Here is a 16,875-nt window from a genome sequence, read left to right on the forward strand (position 1 = left end):
CACATTAAAGCTCATGGAAAGCTTTTAAGTAAGAAAATAATAAAATCAGATTTGCATTTTAGACACATATTTCTAGAACTTATAACACTGTATTATAATTGTTTATAAATTGTCCTCTTCCACCGGACTACAGGCACTTGAAGGGTAAGAAAACACAGCAATTGGTCAAAGAAAAAGGAAGTAGAAATTAAAAAGAGAAATAAGACTTGAGAGATGAGATTAAGAAAATGCTTTTTTTCCCCTGCAGTTGCAACTGTTATCGCTAAAATTATTCACCAGTACTGTTCTTACATTTGTATGTAATGTGGTTTATTAATACGGTAAGGCTGGTTCAATTTATTTCCACATAGGGACATAAGTAAAAGTTTAATTTTATAATTCTAAAGCAGACACTGTTTTAAAAGACAGAATGCATAATTTCCTGAAGACTTAGATGTTAAATCATAAAAAGAAGTGTATCACAGGAGACAGCAACACACCAAAAGACAAAGGGCTAAAGGAGCAAATTAGCTGAGTCTGTCCCTTTTAAAATGCTCTCTTCAGAGACCCCGCCATAGAATTCCACTTGCACTTCATCGATCGTTGCTAGGTTATGTGACCATTGCTAGCTATAAGGGCTCTAGGAAAGTGAGTCTATTTAGCTGGGCTCATTGCTACCCTGACCAAAATTCTGTTCAAGAAAGAAGAGAAAAATGGAGGAGTGTTTGTCACAGGAAGTAACTTATAATCTTGTCCAAGTTTTATGTTAGATTGTGATCCAACTACTAAGAGACACATGCTACTGAACAGTCTTCTCTTTGGTAAGCAGTTCACTTATGTTATTTATGTAGGCTTAGATACATGTCTGCTACTTGAAAGGATGTTCCCAGCATTATCTAATTGAAAAATAAATTTTAAACACAGAGAGCAATTATGGAAGTTTACCTAAATTCATTACACACAGAAAGGCTTTTAGGAGTCACTACAAATGGTTTGCATTTTATCTATTACATATATCAATACCAGTGAAAGTATGGAGACTTGTTACAACTCCAAGTAGCAGAAGTACTAACACCTGCACATATTCAATATTCTAGATGCTTACTAGGAATAGTAGGATAAGCCAGTTGCTATTTTCCTTCCTGCCCAAATATTTTCCAAATATTAAACTATTTTTGTTATTGCAAAGAGGTAACAAAATTCACAGAACTAAGCATTTAACAATTGGCTACCATATTTATGACAGATGGCTACATGTACAATTACTAACAGTCTTCCTACTGCTTGAATATAAAAACCAAAAAAACTACATAAATTACATGCTCAGTTGTCTTAGTTCTCATTTAACTTAAGGGAATGAGAATTAATTTGATCTAACTATTTTAAATATTTGCCAACAGGATGAATTCAATGACGTATGGAAGGATAATACTGAATTCACTGTCTTCTACTGCTTGCCACTAAACAATATATCAGCTTGCTTTTCTACTGAAATTGCATAAAACAGATAGGACAGCTAATTTAAACAGTTGTTTGCACATTCAATATTTATAACCCAAATCTTGCATGACTGACTGCAAGCAGTGAGTTAGAAGGTTTAGTTCAGCTGCTGCCTAGAGTGATGGATGGCCTTGAAGAATTTCTTGTTCACTGACCAGATCAATCACATAACAAAATGGGAAAAAAAGATCAACCTTAAACTAGATTTCCAACATTTCCATCTGTATGCAAAACTGTTACAGGAAGAAATGTATCATAAAACATAATGTGAAGCTACTTAAAAATAATAGAAATCCACCAGAGATGATGTAGAATGCAAATAAAAAAGATAAGGTGACTGGATAATATTCTACTTTTTAACTAAATATTAACGGAAACTTTATGATATCTATAATCCATATAGTATTGTCAATTCATAGGGATATCAAGCTCAGACTCACAAGTAAAAAGAGGGTAACAGTTGAAAGGCCTAAATAATTTTTGACAGTACTTGCAGTTAAATTTTATTTAATCAAACTAAAAGGTAGTGTTGTGGCAATTATAATATGCTGCTGCCTTTAATTATCTCAATGGCTGTCAAAAAAAATGAGCCTGTTAAGGAGTTAACAGACATCTCATGTTTCAAATGAGAGTAATTTATTTACTAATGGCTAACCCTCAATTATCTGCATTAATTGTGGAAGGCAGTAGTACTACATATGGTGATAGTACTACATAATGGTGGAAGGCAGTAGTACTACCTATGGACCATGGCTGTGTAAGGCCCTCCTTAGTAGCACGCTTGACTGGTTTGTGAGGCTCCATGGTGAGCATCTCCACCCAGCTCCACATTCAGTGATGTCAGATTGGTAGCTTGAAAGCAGCCATGGTGGGAGTATTTACACCACAGAAACTATCAAGTACTAAGTAAGCATCAGGACCCTCAATACTCCATCACCACCCCAGAGCCAAGTGTTAAACATTTACCACTATAGGACAGTGCAAGCTCATTTCTGAGGTTAGCATGTGGGTGGAGTAGTGAGGATGAAGGGACTAAAGGTTGAAGAGCCTAAGGTTGAGTTCTTGCTGAACAGGTGTGGGACGGGGCAGGCTCAGACACTGAATAATCCTGCAGGTGCCTTGGGTGTCTAAAGATGTCTGCAGCCATGATGATAGAAATAGCATTTACCATTTCCTATGGCCCTCAGGCACCCACTTTCTCTTGTTGAGTAAGTTTACTTCCACAAGAGTAGAAGTGTAGCTGAAGAGTGATAAGAAACGAGAAGGAAAGGAAGAAGGAAAAGAAAAATTTGGAACAAGAGGAATAAAAGTAAAAGGTAAAGGGCAAGAATAAAGATAGATGGAAGGGAAGAGAGGACAAAGAGAAGAAAAGCAAGGGAAAGAGGGAAAAGGATGAGGGAGAAAAGGAAGAGAAAGAAGAAATGAAATGGCAGAAAAGGGGAGAAAGAAAAAGGAAGAGGAAAAGAAGGAAAGAGGAAGGAGGAGGGTTGCAGGGTGGAGGAGGAAGAAGGGCTATAGGCCCCTAGAAACAGCAGATCTAATCCTCTAGTGTATTCACATTTACTTCACTTTAGTAATTAGTTGTGTTCCTGAATGTCTTTCATAAAAGTACATATACAGTCTTAGAACAAGGCCTCACAGACATCCAGACTTCTTTCCATAAGATGGCAAATTTCTAAAAAATGCCAGACACATGGTGGTCTGTTCTCAAGGCTAAACCAAGGAGATGGAGGCTTTAGTGCTGGGGACAACAACCTTTCTGCTGTTGAAGTCTGTTTGACTCTTTAGAAGGCCGAGGTTGGGACTCTCTTTTGAAGCAATGGGCAGGGAACATATGACCACGTTTCCATATCCAAGCAGTACCAATGGATCCCCAAGCTGGGACAAAATGCTGGGAAGAAGCCAGATCCCGGGTTCTGGCTACCTTGTGGGTTTTTGGGAATTCCCTACATGAGTGGTTCTTAAACTTCAAGTGTATCAGGATCACCTGAATGACCTGTTAAAAATATGGACTGCTGAGAGATAGCTGAGATACGGAATCAACTTAAGTGTCCATCAATGAATGAATGAACAAAGAAAATGTGGTGTATATATACATAATGGAATATTATCCAGCCATAAAAGGATGAAATCCTGTCATTGGCAGCAACATGGATGAGGCTGGAGGACATTATATTAAGTTAACTAAGTCAGACATTATGTTAAGTGAACTAAGTGACAACAGAAAGATGCTGTCACTCGTATGTGAGGACCAACAAGAAATCTAAGCTAATGGAAACAGAGTAGAATTTTAGGTATGGGAAGATGGGAAGGGTATGGGAAGCAGTTGGTTAACAGACGCAAAAGTACAGCTAGATAGGAGAAATGAGTTTTGGTGTTTTGTAGCACTGTAGGGCGAAGACAATTAACTGTAATTTACTGTATATTTTCAAAAAGCTAGAAGAAAGGATTGTGAATACTCATTATACAAAGAAATAATAAATGAGGTAATGGATGTTAATTACTCTAATCATTACACATTGTATATATACATTGAAATACATGTATATGGAATCCGTGTCCCACAGGTATGTACAATTGTTACTTATTAACTAAAAATGTTTAAAAACAGTTTTTTAACCCACAGATTGCTGGGTCATCTCCAGTTTCTCTCTCAGTAGGTCTGGGGTGGGGCCTGAGAATTTGCAGTTCTAACAAGTTCCAAGCTTGCCAATGCCGCTCATGCAGGAACTACACTTTAAGAACTACTGCCTTAGTAAAACAATAACAACAGAAAACATCCTGGAAGTGCTTATAATCCAATCCTTAAGATCTTATTAGTTAGCATCTTAGCAAGAATTCAAATGAGAGAAACACACGCTAATGATGAAGAGACGGGTCCTGAAAGGGAAGAAGAAAGGCATCACAAACCAAATTTTCCTATTTACAATTATGCCCTCAGCTGGCTGTGGCATCCACAGATGTTTCTCTAGTGGCCAACTCTGGAGTCTCTTCCTGACTCACCCTCTGAAATCTTCCCTTTACCCACAGGGCTAGGTCTTCTAAAACCATTTTTACACTAATGAGCACAACTGAACTGAATAGGAGTAAATGCCTGACACAAACTAACACAATCATATTCTCCCTCTAGGAATTTTGAAATTGCCTGGTGGACTGGACATGGAGCAAAACACAGAAAAAGCTGAGATGAAAGATGGAGAGTGCTTAAGGCTTTCTAGTACTGGCTTCCACGCCCAGCTGCATCACTGTCCGTGAGCTTCCTGTGACATCCCAACAAACTTGTGCTTGAAGCTCCCACTGTGCTTTAATTCACTCAAGTTGGTGTGGTGAACAGAAATGAGTCCAAATGACACTAGTCCCATCACACAACTTTAGCAACTTTACTACTAAAAATTAACTCAAGTGCCTTTTGGCAAATGGAATATACACTGCTGATTCTGATATTATAATCTTTAGTGACCTATGACATGGTTCCATCACTAAGCTGAGGAGAAACAAACAAAACAAAAAACCCTACATCCATTTTTTGGTCATTGTTGGATACCGGAAAAGTCTCATACATCCTCCTCACAATTTTTTAAATTCCAGGTTTAACAGTGATTAGCATTTACTTATGAGAGTATCAGTTAGGACTCTTTTATGTCAAAAGTTAATAGAAAATCCAGCTTGAGCTAATTCACCTAAATGGAATGCTCACATTATTGGAAACAACAGAGGTAGGGCGGGCTTCAGGACTGATTGATTCGGCTGCTCAAAGCTGTCATCAATGACCCAATTTCTCTGTTTCTCTCTTTCTGCCATCTGGTATCAGTTCTGTCCTCATGGTCACAGATGGGTGCCAGCTACAAACAGAGTGCAGCCCAGTCCAGCATCCCAAACAAGAGTCATAAAAGTCACTCAATTGGCCCAGCATAGGTCAGATTCCCATTCCTAAAAGAATAATGTGGCTAAATAAATGAAATGCACTAATTGACCTATCAATCAAAGCTCACTCCAGGGGCTAGACTGTGATCCATTTTACTAGACACACATAGGCTGCACTGGCCAGGGGAGATACCCAAACAAAGATCACACAATTTTTGGAAGAGAAAAATGTGGCAAAGTATGCTAGTTAGATAACTAATAAATGTCTACCATACTTGGTTCTTCCATGTGTTATTAGAAAATAACTTAAAAATTCACTTTATTTTGTAACCATTACAGTAATAATTAGTTCAGGCAAGAATCATCATGCTAACCTGGTGAATGAGAGCTTAATGAGGAAGAAGATATTTATAAAGTCTCAAATTATATCCCCACAAATGATTCAACTAATATTAAAGTAAAAACACAGTAACTTTACTATGAGAAAACCTGGTAGAGACCACCTTAACCAAGTGGTTAAAGTTAACATCAGCTGTAAAACATCATAAGCCTCCTGATAAACTGCACTGAGAAGGACACGACATCACTTTATAGTATATTTTGCCAAAGATGCTTAACATGAATCTAATCATAAGAAAACATCAGACAAACTCAATTAAGGGGCATTCTACAAAATAACTGACCTGTACTTTTCAGCAGTGTCATTGATGTGAAAGACACAGAAAGGCTGAGGAACCATTACAAATTAATGGAGACAAGTGAAAACTAAAGGTACTGTGTAATTCTGGATCAAAAACATAATTGCTATGAAGGACAGTATGTCTATACCATAGATAGTAGTACTGCATCAATGTTAAATGGTTTTGAAAATTGTACTGTGGTCATGTAGTGAATGTCTTTGTCCTTAGTAAATATATACTGAAGTGTTTAATAAAAGAGTACAAAGTGTGCAACATACTCTCAAATGGCTTGAGGAAAAAAATGTGTATACACACATACACACACAGGATCACACACATACAAAAAAACTGTAAAGGCAAATGTGGCAAAATGTTAATAATTGGTGAATATGGGTGAAAGGTATATGGTAGTTCTTTGTACTATTTTTGTAACTTTAAGTTTGAAATTATTTCAAAATAAAAAGTTTAAAAAAAATTTTTAGATTGCATGACCCTATAACTTGTCTCAAACCATAAGTGTTATTATTTTACACTGTATGCCACTTAAGTTTTGTAACAGCAAAAAAGCTGAAAACAAATAATCAAATTTTAACTTATTTATGTATAGAACAAGAATAATCAGAATAAATTGGTTATTCTGGTGGAGGCAGGTGTGTCTTGGCTAAGCCTGGTTGTTTCCTTTTCTCCTGGGCATATAACCAGACTACATTTCCTAGCCCGCAATGGTTTACAGGTGACACATGAGTTCTGGCCAGGGGAACCTGACCCCAAACATCCTCCCAAGTGATTCTTCAGGCTCTCTCTTCCCTTGTTTGCTGACAAACAGGGGATATAGAAGGTGCAGCAGAAGACTATGCAGTCCTAGATTAGAATATGAAAACATTCAGGCTCTCTCTTCCCTTGTCTGCTGACAAACAAGGGATATGGAGGATCCAGCAGAAGACTATGCAGTCCTAGATTAGAATATGAAAGCAGCCTAGGTCTCCCTAAATGACACTGCAGGACAGAGCTCCTATTGTTAGCCTGCAATGAATTGTGATATGAACAAGAAATGAAGTTTTACTGTGTTAAGTGATCCACTGGGATTTGGGGATTATCTGTTAGAGCAGTTAGCCCACCTGAATGATAAAGCTACCTAATTTATAAAACAGATTAGCAGAATGGTGACACTTTCAAAGTGTACTGAGGATGTCATGTATTTGCTTTTGGTGTATACTTTAAGATAGCAGTTTTCAAAATATGGTTAAGAGATTCTTGATTCTCAAAGAGTAGTCTGGGGATAGCTAAGGGTCTGCAAGATCCCTTCAGGAACTCAGTGAGGTCAAAACCATTTTCATAACAATACTAACATGTTATTTGTTTTTCACTCTCATTCTCTTACAGCATATAGTGGCATTTTTCAAAAGGTGGCATGATGTATTATATCACAACAGACTGAATTAGAGGCAGACAGGAAAATCTACCTGTGTTCTATAATATTTAGCCAGAGATTAAAAAGATTAGCAAAAATGTAAAATAATTTCACTCTTCACTAAATTATTTTTGTAAGTATAATTTTGGAAAATATAGATATTTTATGTATAGGTTTTTATAGGTATTTATGCTAACATGTCATGGATTTATTATTATTTCTAAATAATAAATATCTTTTAAATCACTCAGTGTTAATTTCCAACATGGTAAATATTGAGCTATAACCCACATAAAGAAAAGTCCTTTGGGATCTCAATATTTTTTAAGAGTGCAGAGGGATCCTGATCCCAAAGAGTTTGAGAATTCTTTTTGTTTTACAATAAAGTATATCTGATAGTGATAACATTTTAAATAAAATAAACCCGTATTACCAATGCATAAGAGACAAGGATAGGAGAGTCCTCACTTGACTCTTGTTTTCTCAAGAGCCACAGGATCTAGAACACAATAGGTGCTCATATATATTTGTTAAATTAATAAACTGTGTAATAATGATAATGTCCACTTTTAAGAGTGCTGTGATAATTGCATGAAATATGTGTGTGTGTGTGTATAGTAAATTATCCCTGTTCACGATTATCTGCTATCTCCCTTTTACATAGGAGATCGAATACATCCCTGCCCTGTTGATTCTAGGCTTGGCCACGTTAACTGGGCTGGCCAATGAATGTAAGTAGAAGTAACATGTGCCACACAAATACGAGGAGAAGCTTTAAATTCAATTGTGTAGTTCTGCTCAGACTCTTCCTCTTCTGCTCTCGCCTTATGCACAGTATGTCCCAGATAGGGGCTGTTTGTTCTATCTGGGTTCTGGAATGAGAAGACACAGACCAGATACATACTCACCCTATAGATAAAGCAGAGCTGCATCCTACCTGTAGCTCTCAGGTAACGTGAGACAGCTATGTACGAAATTTTGTAAACCATCTAAGCAAACCTGGCAAATACAGCTTCATATTTGTGACCCCAAACATCTTCCCATGTGTTTCTCCAGGCTCTCTTTTCTTTTGCTTGCTGACCAGATATACAGGATCCAGTAGAGGACTCTAAGGCCCTAGATGGAAGATGGAAGCAGTCCAGGTTCCTCGGCCTAATGTATTACAGATGTTCAATAAATCCAACCATTCTAATCACTGTTATTATTTAGCTAGAGAAACACTAAAGAACTGTAGCTTAGTGCTTAAATGACTGCACAGTGCATCTAAATTAAGACAATTTAGACAGTACCATTAAGATAACCTTAGGATTCCAGGTAAATAAAGTACATGACCCACGACAAGAGTGGCATCAAAGTATAATATATCTGACTATAAGGAAAAATTTCAGTAACCATTTACCCATGAATGCCACTAGAGGGGCTCAGGAATATCTGTAGAAGTCACTGGCAGGTGACTGAGAGAAAAATAAATTCTAAAGTGACTGTCAAGTGTCTATAATTAAAGAGCAGTGGAGTGGGTGTATCAGTCCATCTGCCCACCCTGCCTACACTGCCTTCTTATGGAATCTCCTCCAGCTTAAAATTTCTAAAATTGAAACCAGCTTTAGAGCACTTAGCTTAAAAGTACTCTAAGGACCAGTCCCGATTCTTATTTCAAATCTCTGAACCAGCAGATACACAGACTGAACCTGGTCACACAATGATGGGATAGAGTGATGTCCTGGTAGCCATTATTGTCCACATACACAATGGCAAGAAATCAGAAAAAGCTGGTCTGCAGAATGAAACAGAAGAACTGAGCAGCAGACTTAACAAACAAAATGAGAGATGAGAGTAGCTGCGAGAAAGAGAGAGACGAAGAGAGAGAGAGACCTGTTGACAACTCTCACCTCCCACGAGGGCTGTACCAATTTTTGCAGTTGGGTTCCTTAAGATCTCTCCATGTTCTTCCAGTACATATCTTTTTACTTGAAATAATGTAAATAGATATCTGACCCTAACAATCAAATCATCATTAAAATAAGTTGCTTTGTTTTTTGCCTTGCTAATCCTGACCCAAGCAAAGAATCTGACTTATTTCTGTTGATTTTTGAAGCGGAGGAATGAGAGAGAAGTAGAAACCTGGGGTATCATAACAGAATTGACCTTCCGCATTTGAGAGTTCAAAGTACTTGCAGAAATAAATTCATTTTTTAAAAGTGTCGTAAACTATGATTATGAAATCATAATACATGTTCACCTTTTTGCAACTCAAGCACTAAAAGGCAGGAAAGATATCAAGAAAAGAGGCTAGAGAGTCAAAAGTCCAGAGCTTTAGTCCTGGTTTTGCCACTAAGAAACTGCAGCCTGAGAGATATCACATCCCTTTTCCGGGCTTCAGGATTTTTCCTAAAAAAAAAATAGGGAATTGGATAAGATTTGTAGATGCTCCATAATAGAGAATTGAGCTGCTAAAGCTTTTTAAAAGTTTATGCTAACACATCAGTTTCTAAACACAGTGAATTCATATATTTATTTCAAATCATTCTTCGTAGCATATCAATAATCACATATGGTTTTAAATGCTAAGAGATAGTTTACATTCCAACTTATAGATCAATGGCATTTAACCTCAAAAAAAGAGAATGGTAACATCTATGTACATGAAACAGAAAGGTTGTTCCTACTTACTGCTAATAAATGCAACCAACCACCTACTATACTGAGAATTTCACACTACTGTCATTGTTTGAAATAGTTTATTATAATATCTTTTTAATATGAAATGACATAAAACGAAGGTCACTAATGTGTTCTAATAAACAAGGGCAGACTCTTGGTTTTAATTAAAGTTGTCTTTGGGGAGCTCTATTGTAGGCTTATACTCAGAGTTTTTATCTAAGAGCCAACTGTGGTGTTCGACAGCTTTAGTATGGCCTTGAAAACATTTACTTGAATATACTTCTACCCACATGACCATTTTAACAAAATTCATTCATTACCTAAATTCTCCTGCCTTTACGCATTCTTTAATACAGTTACCATCCTGCCAGTAGAGGTGTGGTGGAGAGAAATGCACTTTATACATGGCAGAGCAAATTAAAAGGTTAAATTAAAGCCCAGTCACTAGTCTTTCAGGAACTAAAAATTGAGAAAAGGAAAACAGAACACTTTCTTAGTCCTGTTCACCTGCTTTCTACTCTAATTCTTGTTTTTTTGTTTGTTTGTTTTCCTACTCTAATTCTTGTTTTTTTGTTTGTTTGTTTTCCTACTCTAATTCTTGTTTTTTTGTTTGTTTGTTTGTGTCTCCCAAAAGAAATATACCATAGAACAAACTGAAGCCAAATTAAGGGAAGTCTAATAACGCAAAGAATTAGAAAACTACTGAAGGAAATTAACATTTACTGATCATGTACTACCATGACAGGTACTATACTATAACCAATCTAAAGTCCAATGAACTCTACTGATGTCTATTATAATATCTGGGCAATGTCTTTTACAAATGGGGCTTAGAAATGGAAAGTTCAATAGCAGCTTCATTGGGATCTAAGTGCTCTGGCCCCTCAAGATCTCATGGTCTATTTGGAGGTAGAGAGTTGGTTGTTGAGATGTCTAGATAATAAGACCATTATGTAATAAATGCCATAACAGACATGTATAAGTGCTATTATAAGATATTTGTAATTTACTACATGTATGCCATTCTATCAGTCATTTCTATGAATCCAAAGAGTTGGAGATATTTTTACATCCAAATCAGAAACTTCACAATTTATGAGGGAAAAAAAATAGAGAAATCAGGAATCTTAGAGATACCAGTCCTTCCCAAAGGGAGATTCTTCTTGTGTTTACAACTAGCCAACTTACTAAAGCCAAATGACTTCATAAGATGCCATGATATACTTGAATTGCTAACAATAAATTTAATTAACTACCAGAATAAAAATGAAATACAGTGAAAGGGAATAAGAACCAAACCAGGGAGACATTTCTCCCGACCAAAGGAAAAAAAAGTGAGCTACATATCATGGCATCAAAGAAACATATCTACCTGGCACTGCCATATCAAAAAAGGGAGTGCATTTGGAGGATCTGTGATTTGCTATGAATTGTCTTCAATCATCACTGTTAGTGAAGGCAAACAGGGGCAGTGGAAAATGGGAAAGCCCTGTTTATTATGCATTAAGTCACTGGAAGTCTACCATTTATCTCTTTTTCCTAGGTCCTGCTTCTTCACAGTTGAACATTTCTATCTACGGTTCTACACTTGGTCTGGTTACCTGTAACTCCCTTCATACCAGGACTCTGATGCCAGGACTTCTTGCAGTTGTCTTTTAAGTAAATAGCTAGCATCCATACCAAAACAACAGCCATCACTTTTTTCTTCACGTTTATGCCAACTATTTCTTTCCAAATAGAGAACTTGCATAAGTCAATAGTCAAGCAGGCTCCCAAGAAAAAGCTGCTTTTCCATCTGTCTTTAGGGACAAGTAGCATGAAAATTTCACAAGGAAAGCAGACATGCCCAGTTTGTCTCAAAATGTTTCAGAAGAACAATTTAAAAATTAAATAGCAATGTACTCTTATCTATATTGAAAGAATACAAAAATTATAAATTAAAATATACTGTGCATTTAGAATTTGGTATTATTGAATTTAACCCTCTTTACCCAAAAAACACATATAAATATCACCCCCATTGTACAGATGAGGCTTTGACATACAAAGGTGTTCAGGAATTTATCCCAGGCCACCATGCTAGTAAGTGGTAGAGCCAGTAGCTCCCAAGTCTATAATCTGACCCATCACAGAACCCTGACTTGTGCCCTGAAACTTGATACGGTAATCATTTAGCTGCACAGTGGCTTAACAAATGTATGGCCTTTTATTATTTTGTTTTACATAGTAAAAACACTTCCAAATATTTGTATATGTGTATTTTCTCTTTTCTTTTCTTTTAGCTTTGAACATGCATCTAGTTTGTTTAAAGAGTATTGTAAAAATAATTTAGAAAAGCAAAATGAACCAAACTAAGAAACAGGAAAAAAAAACTTTTCATAAACATATGTTTAATAGATAAAGGATATGCATCTGATTTATATACTTACCACATATGTTATCAAAAACTTCCACATAAAACCTATTTTAAGGCATGCAAATTTAATATATTAAGAAAGTCAATATGCAAAGTATCTTAAAGTGCTCTCTTTACTAATGCATGTAACAAAATATACTGATTATGCAAGTACATTTAATTTGACATAATTAAAATAATGAGATTTAAATACTGATGATTTTAAAAAGAAAAAATAGAAATTGAAATTAGCCATGAGATGTGTTCAAAATATTAATGAAATGTTATTGCCACTTTAGTGTACAATACTTCTAGTTTAAAAAAGAGCTACTACTGGCCATTGTTGTCTAGTTCTCAATGCATAGTTTAGAGATGTATTCCCTTGGTGACATAAAATATTTCACTGGATAACATAACAATTCTTTGCATTTGGCTAATATCTCTTTTACAAATAACTTAAAATGCTACAAAGCAATCACTATTTTCTTTAAAGGAAGGCACTGAATGACCAAAAAGATAAGAAAGCAAATTTTCCACAGAAAGACTTGTGCGTAGTTAAATGGATACAATCTCAAAAGCCCTCACTAGTGTCATTGTGACCTAAAGATATCAAATTTAGGTATTCTCTCAACTCCAGTGGCTTTAAAGAGGCTGAAGAAGACCGATGACATATGAAAAGATCAGGTCTGCAGCTGTGAGGCCATATTCACTTTACTTAGTTCAAAGTTTCAAAGGAGCCTACTGTCTCCAATGTCACTGAAGAAGGAAAGGTAGGAGCAAAATTCAATAGGGTAGAAGACTCTGAAACTTCTATTAGATTTATTTTCTGACCTCTTTGTCTAGCTCACTAGTAGCAGTACGGAAAAAGTAACGTAAGAGTAACTTTCATTAAATTAGCTTGAGGCTAAAGCTTTGTTTGGAAGGATGTCCAATTTTCCATATTATAGAAATGAAAAAGGAAACTTTGAGGTCTACACGGACCTAAACTCCCTAAAATTCTTAGAAAAAGACCAATGTCTTCAATTAACTCTGGCCATTAAAATAAAAGAGTTCACATTACCATTTACTGTGAGGAAATGGAAACACCAGATTAAAGTGCTGAGTCCAAAGCCACACAACTAGGAAGCACAGCAAAAGGAAAAGATAAAAACTCTGGAATGAGCATCATAAATTCTGTATTGAATTCCACGTTAAAATCATCAAACTCCATTCAGATACAATTTCAAATTCAGGATACTGCTATGCAAGGATCACAAAGGATCAGTTAAAATTTCTAAGGACAAGGTACATTTTTAGGGTTTTTTTTTTTTCTTTTTTAAAGAATTTAACTTTTGCTTTCCACATTTATCAGATTCCAAATGCAAGTAATACTTCAAACAGCTAAGGGCTCAACACGTGAAAGCTTGTACACAGCAATAATATTCTCCACGACCCAAGGGCTAAGAATTCTAACCTCTCCAAACAGCACATAATGCACACCACAGGGTCTCAGTGTTTTCAACCCATTTATTGAAAAAGCATTTACTGAGCTGCATGAAAATGAGAAAAATAACGTCAATTCACTAGAGGCACAACAGTACAAAATGCCTCTCAAAATTCATTGAGATAATGACAAAATCAGGATAGAAAAAGGAATTAATGCAGCTCAACAATATTCAGAAAATGAATACAATTCCTGTCAAAAATGTAATATCCCCAAATCATTTAGTGTGATTGGCAGCATCAAATAGAGGAAAATGAATTTCTATTTCAAGATGTGGTTGGTTGTTTTCTAAGAGCTCAGGTTCATGGTGTTCCTCCTGTGCACCAGATGTCTGCCCCCAGGCTCTGAAACACCTAGCAAACCACACGGGGAAGCCACGGGCCACTCAGTGCCTTGATGATGCAGTTTGGAAGGCACCAAAAATAAAATAAATTTTAAAACCTGTTGTTTTACCTTCAAGTGAAACTGTTAGACACAGTTACACTAAAATATTTTGGAAAAGAAAACTGCAACTAATATTATGAAATAAGCAAGTCAAGATGATTTTTGTAAAAAGCAAGGAAGTCTTTTGCGGGTTGACATCTCGACCCTGAAAATGAGAGAATTCCGTTACTTCACTGCTCACCATACTATGTAGTAGCACAATAAACACTCCCTTTGCTCCACATGCAAAATGTAATGTGCTTAGATAATGGCTGGTCAGGTCATGAAGATCTGAAACAACCTTATCCACAGGCGTATGATCCTGAATAATATAATTTTTGATCTTAAGGAAAAAAAGAGAAATCAATAAAGAAGAGGTAAAGTTGTTTCCCAGTTTTCATTTTAAAAAGTCTAAAATGAATTCATCACCTTTGGGATGCAAAATGCAAATAAAATAAAGATTTGAGTAAAGTCCTTCCTTTAATTCGCAGGCATTTAGCTCTTATAAAGGTAAAGACAGAAATATCTCAGCATGAGAGAAAGACCTTTCCTTCCTGAAACTCTACAGACAAAATTGTCGTATGAGAAGCCCCTTGAGAAGACATAAAAGGCTTAGCTCTTTCAACTTATACTAAAATTCAAATAAAATATTTACTATATATCTACTACATACACATATATGTATAGTCAATTAGAAAAATAACAATATTTACAAGTAAGGCAGTGTGGCAAGGGGGTACAGAGCATGGGTTCTAGATTTAGACTACGTGTTTGAATCTTGGCTCTAAGAGTTAGTAGCTGGCAAGTTCCTTATCCTTTCTAGGTTTCAGTTCCCTCAAATAATAAAACAGAGGTAATAATTATGCCTTCCACCCAGGCTAATTCTGAGGAGTAATTAAGCTAAAACAATTAAAGTGCTTAGAACAATGCTGATATGTCATAAGTGTTTAATGTTAGCCATTATTATTACTTTACGTTAGTTTTCTCATTTAATGCTTATGACAGACCTGTGAGGTATTATTACTCTCACCCTATAGGGTGAGGCAGGTTAAGTAATTTGACCAAAGTCCCACAGAGATAAAGCAGAATTTGCCTACAGATCTGTCCAGTTCCCAGCCTATAATCTTACTTCCCCCTAATACTTGATACGTTCCCCACAGGTCTTGCTCTTACGTCATCATAACATTCATCAATATGTATTTAAATTTCCTTTTAAATAGATCTTTCACTCACAGAGTAACCTCTGAGGACGGAGACTGGGTGCTGCTTCTCCCTTCATTCATTAGTCTACCCATCCTTCTGCCCGTATGTCTGTATTTCAGAGCCTATTATGTGTCATGCCTTGTGTTGAGTGCTGGGATATCAAGCTGAATAGAACAGCCTCCATGTCCTCATGAAACTTGAAGTCCACCCAAAAAGACAGATAATTAAATAAACATATGATAATTACAAACTGTTACAGTTGTAATGAAGGAAAAGAAAGGGGTGCTAGAAAAGGCAGAAGAGATGAACCTCATTTAGTTGGGGGAAAATCATAAAAGGGCTTTCTGAAGAAGGGACACTTAAGCTGAGATGAGGAGGCTGAAGAGAAGGAGTCAGTCAGGCAAAGAGATGGGAACAGAAACCACTGTGCATGGGACTTCACCTGGTACGTGAGGAAGGAAAGAAGCAGGCTGGCAGCCAAATTGTGAGCTTCTAGCAGAGTGAGTGCTATGAGATGAGAAGGGAGAGGTGAGACCAGAACACCCAGGAGTATTGTGAATTGGGAGTTTATCCCCTCAGTTCAACCAACTTCAGTTGGTTTTTAGAAAGACCACTCTACTGCAGTCTGGAGATTAGAATGAAAGAGGACAAGAGAAGAAGCCGGAAGTTCACTGGGAAGCTCTAAGAATACGGCAGACAAATGTGATGGTGGTTTGGGACCAGGAGGGCAGTAGCAAGCATGGGGAGAAGTATACAAATTCGAGGTATATCAAATCCCCCATGCCTAACACAATGCCTGACAATAAGAGGAATTCAATTACCTATCGACTGAATGAACGCGTAATTCCTCAAGCAGATCTGTTGCTGGTTCTCAAGCCCCAACTACCCCATATGCATACTCATCCAGTGGGCATGGGAGACATAGAAATATGCTGAGGAAATGATGACTAAATTTGTAAACCAGCTGGCAAGATTTCACTTATGAAGACTTCTTGATGTATAAACGTATCTTTATGAAACAAAATGCCTCTCCCATTCTGACAATGAAAACTTTTAGAAGCCAGATACCTTTCTGTTGTGTGACTTTCTAAGCTTGTTAGCGAAATGTATTATTTAAAATAGCCTAGAGCTACACTGCCAGAAACACAGTAAAATACTGAGGGTGCTGAAAGAAAGCCCTTTCATTTTTTTTTTTTTTTTTTGAAAGCCCTTTCATTTAAGGGGGAAAAAAACAGTGCAGCAATGCACAGAAAGACAATCCATACCTGTTATTCCA

At 36.5% G+C, this 16,875-nt stretch overlaps 1 protein-coding gene and 1 long non-coding RNA gene across 6 annotated transcripts in view; one reads left to right on the forward strand and one right to left on the reverse strand.

Annotated features, from left to right (window-relative positions):
• LOC117083070 overlaps positions 1-6,490 on the forward strand; it is a 220,275-nt gene extending 213,785 nt beyond the window's left edge. Inside the window, exon 3 of the long non-coding RNA XR_004436922.1 lies at positions 4,610-6,490. This is a non-coding gene — a long non-coding RNA (uncharacterized LOC117083070). The remainder of the gene's footprint in view (positions 1-4,609) is intronic.
• The window catches only part of CFAP20DC (CFAP20 domain containing), a 320,674-nt gene that overhangs the window by 284,476 nt on the left and 19,323 nt on the right, over positions 1-16,875 (reverse strand). The window lies entirely within an intron of this gene.

This window comes from Trachypithecus francoisi, unplaced genomic scaffold (genome assembly GCF_009764315.1).
Source record: "Trachypithecus francoisi isolate TF-2019V2 unplaced genomic scaffold, Tfra_2.0 Lachesis_group0, whole genome shotgun sequence".
NCBI lineage: Eukaryota > Metazoa > Chordata > Mammalia > Primates > Cercopithecidae > Trachypithecus > Trachypithecus francoisi.